The sequence below is a fragment of the Crinia signifera genome, chromosome 19 (genome assembly GCF_055691185.1).
Source record: "Crinia signifera chromosome 19, ASM5569118v1, whole genome shotgun sequence".
Lineage (NCBI taxonomy): Eukaryota > Metazoa > Chordata > Amphibia > Anura > Myobatrachidae > Crinia > Crinia signifera.
In genome coordinates, this window is record NC_139226.1 from 54260867 (window position 1) to 54269994 (window position 9128).

Here is a 9128-nt window from a genome sequence, read left to right on the forward strand (position 1 = left end):
CCATACAAAAGAAACTATGTGTCTAGTAATAAGCTGGAAATAGGAAATGGGTATATAAGTAGGCGAGTTCTGCAGTATATATAGAAATTTGGGCTGGACTGTCATTTTTATAAGGTTCACCCTGCCTGTCACAGATAAGGGAAGTGTTTTCCAGGTACGGGCCCTCTGGCGTAGGTGGTCAATCTGCGGGAGCAGATTCAGGGCTATGAATTCGGCAGGTGTGTGGGTAACCTGGACACCCAGGTATTTAAATTGTGTGCACCAGCGAAGAGGGCAACTATAAGACTGTGGTCGTTGCGTGCTAGATAGTAGGGGGAACACCACCGACTTATCCCAGTTTATTCCGATCCCTGAGAATCTAGCATACCCCGTCATCAGGGTCAATAACGCTGGGAGGGAAGAGGTCATATCAGATAAATACAAAATCATATCGTCCGCATATAACCCGATTTTTTCTTCGGTGTCTCCTATCACGTACCCTCTTATCAGGGGGGACGCCCTAATGTGACAGGCCAACGGCTCCACCGCAAGTGCGAAGAGCAGGGGGGACAGGGGGCATCCCTGCCTGGTTCCCCTACCCAAGCTAAAGGATTCTGTGGTGTAACCGTTAACCAGCACGCGAGCAGTCGGTCCTGTATATAGCAATTTGACCCATGAAAGGAAATTTGGGCCTATTCCGAACTTACGCAGGACCTCCCACAGGTAGCCCCATTCTACCGAATCAAAAGCGCGGGCTGCGTCCAAGGAGACCACCACCGCGTCTTCCATTCCCTCCCGGGCCCACTGCAAATAGGTAAAGAGGCGACGTAGGTTTAGGGTTGTCGACCTGCCAGGCATGAAGCCCGTTTGGTCAGCGTGTACCACCTGAAGCACAACCGCGTTCAGGCGTATCGCAAGCAGCTTGGCCAGTATTTTTACGTCAGTGGATAATAGTGAGATGGGCCGGTAAGAGTCAGGGGACAACGGGTCTTTGCCAGGCTTCGGAATAAGGACAATTAGCGCCTCCGCCATAGACACAGGCAGGGAGCCCTGTTTCAGCAAATGATTATACAGGGATAGTAGTTTGGGGGCAAAGAATGTAACATGGGTTTTGTATAATTCTATTGGGAGTCCGTCCACTCCCGGGGACTTAGAATTGGGGAAGGTCTTAATTGCCGCCTCAACCTCCTCCAATGTAAGGGGAGCATCCAGGAACTCCCTAGAGTCAGTGTTTAAGCTGGGAATCGTGATGTCATTAAGGTAATCGGTTAGTTCTGTCGAGTTATAGGATACACGGGTGTCATATACTCTCTCGAAGTGTTTATAAAAGGAGGTCGCTACAGGAAGAATCCCCGAACATATTGTACCGTCCTCCCGTCGTATATTATGCACTATTGTTGGTGGAAGGTTTTCTCTGGCCAGGTAAGCCAGAAATTTACCCGATCTGTCACCCTGCGTGTAAAAGTCATGTGATTGGAACAGGAGACGTCGCTTGGTTTTATCCAGCAGCATCTCCGTCCATTGCTTATGTACAACGAGCCACTCCACACGGTCCGCCTCAAGCCCAGTTGTCAAGTATTTCTGCTCAAGCTCTGTACTCTGCCCCTCCAACTCAGTCTCCGCCCTGCGACTAAAGATCTTCAGCTGTGCGACCCGGGAAATTAGTGAGCCACGCAGGAATGCCTTAAATGCGTCCCAGACCAGGGAAGCATCCCCCTCCACAGGATTATTTACAAAAAATTCCTCCCACAACACCAACAGTTCAGAGGCTGCTCCCATCTGCGTCAGCCAGAAGGGGTTAAAGCGCCAGAATTTTGCACCCCTGATTCCCTCCAACTCCACCTCAAGACACACCGGGGAGTGGTTCGAGACGCCTCTGGGCAAGTACTCAATAGCAGTCACAGAGGGGATCAGCCGTCTAGAAACCAGCGCCATATCAATACGTGAGAAAACCCCGTGTGTGCCAGAAAAACATGAGAAACAGCTGGCCGTCGGGTATCTTAGCCTCCAAACATCTATCAGGCCCACCTCCCCAATGAGACGAGCAAAGGGTGTGGCCCCGCTCCGTCCCCCTCCGGGAACAGGCCTCCACCTGTCCAAGGATTCATCCATCACAGCGTTAAAATCCCCGACACTTATAACTGGATATGATGGGAAGTCTTGCATAAAGGTACACGCTTTATTGATTATAGTGGGTTGATATGGAGGCGGGTTGTAAATGGCCAATAGAACAATGGGGGAGTCACTCAGGGTACCCGCCAGGAACACATAGCATCCTCTAGGGTCTATTTGCACTTTTTGACATTTGAACCCCATACATTTATGTATTAACACCGAGACTCCTCTGGAGTTGGGATGGAAAACCGAATGAAAGGCCCAACCCACCCATGGCTTTTTAAGTGCAAGCACTTTGCTACCCACAAGGTATGTCTCGAAAAGGCATGTAATTCCTGGGGAACGCGCCCTGAGCTGGTTTAATACCAGGGTACGTTTAACTCGGTCATTGAGACCTCTAACGTTCCACCCAATAACCTTCACCATTGCACCATACAGTGGAAGATAATGGGTAGGAGGGGACCGCGTGCAACAAAAAAGTCACGTTTGGCCATCCCATCCCACCCAGCATCCAGGAGCAAATATATAGGAATAGTACACACATTGCAAAAGAAAGGAAAAGAGCTTAAAAATATAAGAAAAACAAGAAAAACCCGTCCCACCCGGCATACCCACCCGAACATAGGTACGCTTTGCTTCCCTAACATTAAACCCCGAATCGGCTCCTCTTAAGGAGACGTTTCAACCAAGAAAAGCAATCAAATGAAACACGCCCTTAGGGGGCAACTATTATTTATAACCTAAAGTACATGGTAGTCCTGACCTAGATAAATATTCATTTAATCGGGTTGAAGAGAGTATATCACTTGTTAAGAGATTATCCCTAAATACCATTATCTTATATGTCATACATTACCAATAGAAGTGCCTATAAGAGACAGAAAAGAAAGAGAGATTTTGCAAATATCGGGCAGTCTCCAGCATATACAGCAGAGGGCCAACTCAAGGAGGGAGCTCTCTCTGGGCCGGCTGTGTGTCCATCCATGTCGAGGCCGCCTGGGGCGTATCGAAGAAATGGGTACGGGTACCAGCCACCACTCTCAGCCGTGCAGGGTAGAGCATTGAGTATTTCAGCTGGAGAGATCGTAGGCGCTGCTTAACCCCAGTAAACTGAGATCGAGACTTCTGGACCTCCATAGAAAAGTCTTGGAAGGCCGCCACCCGTTGGCCCTCGTAGTTAAGGGGGCCCTTCAATCTTGCGAGTCGAAGTACAGCATCACGGTCCTTGTAGTGGAGAAGCTTCGCAATGAATGTGCGTGGTGGTGCACCAGGAGGCAGCGGACGCGTGGGTACTCTATGTGCTCTCTCCACTGCGAATTGTGGGGTAAAGGCGTCCTTACCAAACAGGGATATCAGCCAAGCCTCGAGGAAGGATTCAGGATCTGTACCCTCCGCCTTTTCAGGAAGGCCTACGAATCTCACATTATTCCTCCTGAGCCTCCCCTCCATATCCGTCAGCTTCTGCTGACATGTTGTCATTTGGGACTCCAGCGTGGAGAGGCGGTCAGGGATAGGTGCAGTGGTGTCCTCCAGTGTAGAGATTCGAGTCTCAGTCTCTTCGACTCGGTCCCTTAGTTTCTGCATATCTTGCCTTAAGAAGGATATATCGATTTTCACCTCCGCAACCCTGCCAGCAAGTCTCTTCTCCGAATCAGTAATAGCCTGTAAAAGCTGAGCCATTGTTACCTCTGGTGATTCCGCCATATCAGACCCTGAAGGAAGGGGTTCGCCAGGGGGTGGTGCAGGGTCTGGCACAGGTTCTATCCTGGCAAATTTTGCCAGTTTTGCCGCAGCAGCTGGCGTGTTTCTTCGGGACATAGGTTATAACGTGGTCTGTCAGTAAGGGAGAGTTCACAGCAGTCTTTTATAACTGATCAGGGTTACTAGCAATACAGGTACAATATTAGGTGAGCAGAGTATGAGGCAGTGTCCACAGGATAACTCACAGTGAAGGGTGCTGCAGTGTAGAGGATAACAGGTGTGAGTTCAGCGTAGAGGGTTGAGGATGCAGTATGTGCACAGTATTTGCACAGTTGTTTGTACTAGTCACAGTTCTGTGTCTCCAGGGGATATCAGTGGGGCACAGGTCCGTTGCAGCAACACTTTATGTGTGGGGAAGGAAGGTCTCGCTGGAGTCCCACCTCTACAGGCAACTCTCCAAGATATAGTGATGTGGGAGCAAATCCTCATGCAAAAATCTCTTCCCCACTTTATGTATTCAGCCCAGTGTGGGATAGTAGGAGCAGCAGCCCTTATCCACAAGGTGCTGGATTCCCAGCGGAGTACAGGGCTCCGGTGTAATTTGTGTACAGGATGGATGTTTCCCTATTGAGGGCTCCCCTCCACAAAATGGCGGCATGCACTCACCGCTCTCTCCAGGGCCCGGCTGGCCGAGTGGGGTCCATAAATGTCCCTCAGTCCACAAGTTATCACTCCCCCGTCACCCCAAGCCCCCTCCGTCAACAATGGCAGTGTAACAGAGGTCCTCAGCAGAGAGAGGGCCTCCCCGCTGCCAGGTCTATCAGCCGGCGGGGCAAGTCTGGCGACTCCGACTCCGTCTGGTCTGTCGCAGGGCTGTGGGGTGTGCTGCGCTCCGGTGGACAGGGTCTCAGGGGTAGAGTTACCTCGGCAGCAGCCGCCGTTCTCCTGGCGCGGTGTCTCCCAGTCGGCGCCTCCGCGTTCCTCTCCGTCTCCCCTTCCAAGATGGCGCCCGGCAGCGTGTTGCGGGAAGCGAGTTCAGCGGGGATCGGCACCGAGCAGTCAGGCAGCACAGGGTCACCTCCTTCGGCTCAGCACCGTCAGGAGCAGGTAGGGTGTTAAAATCTGCCTCGTTAGCGGTTCTCTCCCCCCGGTAAGGATAAATTCAGGATCTTGCGGTCAGGAGCTTCGCCGGCACGCGTCCTACTCCATGTACCGCTAGGCCACGCCCCCGCCTCGCTCTCATTGTTATATATAATTCAAATAAAAAATGTTGTGTGAAAAAAAAGATTCTATTTCCTATATAAGGTAAACATTACAGCCCATCATGATAAATAACAATGTTGGCTTGGTCATTTTCATACCTATTTTGAGAAATTCACTTGGCACTCAAAGGGTTAATTCTGTTTTGGTCAAATAGCAAGCAGAACATGGTCGAATGAATAACCTAAGAGATCAGTATACACTGACGAAAATAAACAAGATCTATAATGTAAGCTATGAGATTGGCAGCTGTCAGAACAGCAATGGCTACTAATTTATCCCAATTACATAATCCACTCCGACCTGAATAGCGACTGCATTCATTTGGACGTTGTGTGGTTCCCCTGTACTTTGAGTCAAATTGGAAGATTGGCCAGATGATCAGGGCGGAAGCATAAAACAGGACAGAAAGGAGGACGTAGGCACTGAGAGACTTCTCAAAAGTACAGGGCAACCAACTGGTACATTCCCCGACACATAAAATAATCACCAAAACAGACAGGATAAAACAAATACAGTAAACAGATAAGCACCACTTAAGTGCATCATGTTTGGTGTACAGTGGGGGATCTGAAATGAAGACAAAAATAACACAGGCAATGAAGCTTTCTATAACTTTTAAAAGTCCAGGAACAGTTGCCATGTATCCAGTTACTTCTCCCGGCTGGGCTCTTGTTAAAGACACCTCAATGATATATGCCAGCGTGGTGAGACAGGAAAACACTACAGCCACAATCTGGTAGGTGCGCCTCTCGCTGCCGTAACTTTTGTCTTCCAAGTAGAACAGTGGGTTCAGAACGGTGGCAGAGAGGCACATCAACACACAAACATAGCAAAAGTGATGGGGAAGTTTTTCCAAGACACTGGCATCCGGTTTTGCACCCCTGTAAATTCCACCACAAGGATTATTATAGTGACAGCGAAACAGAAGCACCAGGAGAACATGCAAAAGTCTCCGGTTCCACTGCCCCAACCTCCTCTGTGCACAACCAAGCTGAACGTAACGCAGGCAACGATGGCTGCCAGATTGCGCACAATCCCAACTGGAGACTTTAGGGTGTGGGTGTTGCCCACCACGATTTTCGTGCGTTGGACTGGCATGGTTCTTGTACCTTTGGAAAGAAAGAAAAAGGGATGTCAAATATTGTATTAAAAAAGGCCTCAATGAGGCAATGGAATTAAACATAGTATTATAGAACAATTATTGCTTTCCTTGTCTGGTTCTGTATCATTTAATGGATTGTACCATATGACTATGTGTAGGTGTCGAAGATAATAATATGTCCATGAAGGACAACAGCGGGCCTTCTTCAATATAAAGAATCCTTATATAATATCGATAAGACCCCCCCTCTTTTAGTATAAATTAGTTTGGACCCCCCCCCCTTTTTTAATACAATATTAGCCTGGATAAACCACCACAAAAGCTATATGGTGATAAACTATAAAAAGAGTCTCTCCATAATGTACTGCTATATATATATATATATATATATATATAAAAATTATACCGTATAAATTATGTCTTCATACATCCACCAATTAACGTTATTTTGAAAATAATAAAATACCATTTAGGTTATATGTTGGATATATATGTGTATATATTTTTATATATTTTTTTTTTATTTTTCTATTATTATTATTTGTGCATCTCTTTCCATATATAATAAGATGATATGTGAAGTCCTATATATTTACCCTCTCTACCATATCAAATATTATTACCTTTTTTTATATATATTGTACGGGATGCAGTTAAGATCCCGGCGGTCGGGATCCCGACGCCGGAATCCCGACCGCCGAAATGCCGACTCTTTCTCCCTCCTGGGGTGTCCACGACACCCCTGGAGGGAGAATAAAATAGCGTGCCGAGCGTAGCGAGGCACCGGGCCCGCTGCGTGGCGAGCGCAGCGAGCCCGCAAGGGGGGGCGATCCACGTCCCCCCCTTGTCGGCATTTCGGCAGTCGGGATTCCGGCGTCGGGATTCTGAACGCCGGGATCCCGACCGCCGGGATTCAATACTGAATCCTATTGTACTTATTTTCATCCCCATGACCTTGCTGTGTATATATGCAAAATTGCTTACTAATAATGCTCCCCAGAAAAATAATGACTTTTTTTTCGCTATGGGCAGGGGTTAATAGTAGAAAACGATATCCGAGTGTAACATTCATGTGTTAAAATAAAGTTGCTTTTGTTCAAATAAAGGGGCAGTTCTAATACTGCACCCATCCATGATAAAAAAATTCCATCTCTATGGCGACTGGCTCCGCTCCCCCGGAAGTGACGCATAACATACCACCTAAAGATGCGATGACGCGGGTATACAGCGTCACCGCATCTAGACAAATTAGGGCTTGTCAAGCCCGGACCACGTGTTAGTACACGTGTCATATGGCCGAATTCTGGCCAATACAACCACTGAGCTTCCGGCGGAAGCGGGAAGTCATTCTCAGCAGGTGGAACGCATATGCGTTCCACCCATATATCGCTATGAATCCAAGCTTACGAATATCGTTTTCTTAGAAAATAACACAGAGGCAGCTAACTGAGGACTCGTTTTCCAACCTAGACTGTCAATCTTAGTACCAAATGTCCTCCCCTCTGTCCATAACTGTGTTACTTGCGGGGAACAAAGTGACCTTTTGACCCGGAAGTGATAATTATTAAGACAATATATTTTCATGATTTAACAGATACCCACTGGGAATATTAAATGTTTTATGGTATTATACCTACTATATCAGTATGTTTGTCTCCTACTTTATGATTAAACATTGAAATTATGATTGTAATGTATTATTACTCTGATTGAATGTCAATTGGCTACTCATTAGTATGGGTATATATACCCCTAGCCACCACACTAGAAGCCACCTTTGAAAAAGCCACAAGCTAGTGGCGAAACGCGTCAGGTGCAGCCTCTCACTCCTACAGATTGGACCCATATTACCATCCAGTCCATCGTCTGCCTACTTTTGGGAATTTCAACTCTGATCCACCCTCCAAGACCTCTACAGGACACTGAACTCCAGGTGAGCCCCGCCATCCATAGCCACCTGTATGAGACAGTGGTCCCTCATCAAATACCTCAAGTGGGACTGATAACTCTCCACCACAATAGTGACCAGTGGCAACCAGCAGCTTTTTCCTCCAGGTGAGCCAACACCATCATAGCCACCTGTTAGAGGTTCTGCCATCCCCCCTTTATCACACCTAGTCCAGGTTGGAGAATTCCTGCCCACCCTCCTTCAGTGCTTACAACATTCACTGCAATTTCATATATGGGAGGTACCCAAATGGGGTATTGAATACCAATTTCTCTGAAAGCCAATAGAGGTCCTTTAAGGGATAAAATACGGACATTTCTCCATTGATTCCTCCAGCGGCTACTACCATCTATCCGTGAACATAGAGAGGACCGGTGAATTGTCCCCCAAAATCTTTTCCCCATTCATCTTCCCAATCGGCAGATATACCATTAGTAAAGTGCACTTTCCAATCTGGACTGATATTCAATAGGGCATTGGCCCTTACGGATCCATATCCAATCAAAGAGTGAGACCTTCTTTTTAACATTTTTATTGTGCGATATTGTCATGTGCAAATGTATGTAATGTTTTTATTTATCTTTGTGATATAAATTGTTTTTTCACCATAAAGTTGTTCAATCTATTTATTGTGACACCAGCGCTGCTTCTCTGAAACTTCATTTCTACCAATGTAGGTGAAAATGATAATTTTATAGAAAATAAGTACCTCACAGTGGCTGGAACATCTCATACTGTTTTTGGCTTTCATCCCCCAACCATTACGCCGTGGCGAGAACATTTTCTGCGTCGGTATCGGCTTTCACTCCCAGAAGCATCCCGTCGCGTCCAGAACATCTCATGCGTCGGTTCCAGCTTTCAATTCCAAAAACACCTCGCCGCGGCCAGAACATCTCATCCGTCGGTTCCAGCTTTACCCCCAAGCACCTTGCCAAGGCGCTGACATTTCATTCACAGGTTCCAGCTTTCACCCTCCAGGCAAATAACTACATACTGTATGGACAAGTTATTCGCCGGATC

The 9128-nt window shown here is 47.3% G+C and overlaps 1 pseudogene; it reads right to left on the minus strand.

Annotated features, from left to right (window-relative positions):
• Positions 1-3766: 3766 nt before the first annotated feature.
• Positions 3767-6172, minus strand: LOC146042551 (myeloid-associated differentiation marker homolog; annotated as a pseudogene).
• Between the last annotated feature and the right edge of the window lie 2956 nt (positions 6173-9128).